This window comes from Colobus angolensis, unplaced genomic scaffold (assembly GCF_000951035.1).
Source record: "Colobus angolensis palliatus isolate OR3802 unplaced genomic scaffold, Cang.pa_1.0 Scaffold453, whole genome shotgun sequence".
Classification (NCBI taxonomy): domain Eukaryota; kingdom Metazoa; phylum Chordata; class Mammalia; order Primates; family Cercopithecidae; genus Colobus; species Colobus angolensis.
In genome coordinates, this window is record NW_012117966.1 from 232,642 (window position 1) to 232,854 (window position 213).

The following is a 213-nucleotide window of genomic DNA, read 5'->3' on the forward strand; positions in this document are numbered from 1 at the left end:
TGCGAGCCCTGGCCATCTCTGCCCAATGCCAGGCACCTCTGAAGGGCCTTCCAGCTACAGAGCTCCTGTGGGGTGGGCCGGGCTGTCCCTCGCCATCATGGTGTCCCTGGGCCTGCATTGAAGCTCAACTTCTGTTGGCCCCAAGGGCACTTCTTAATATATGTCCTACTCCTTTTTTTTTTTTTTTTTAATTTGAAACAGAATCTCACTCTG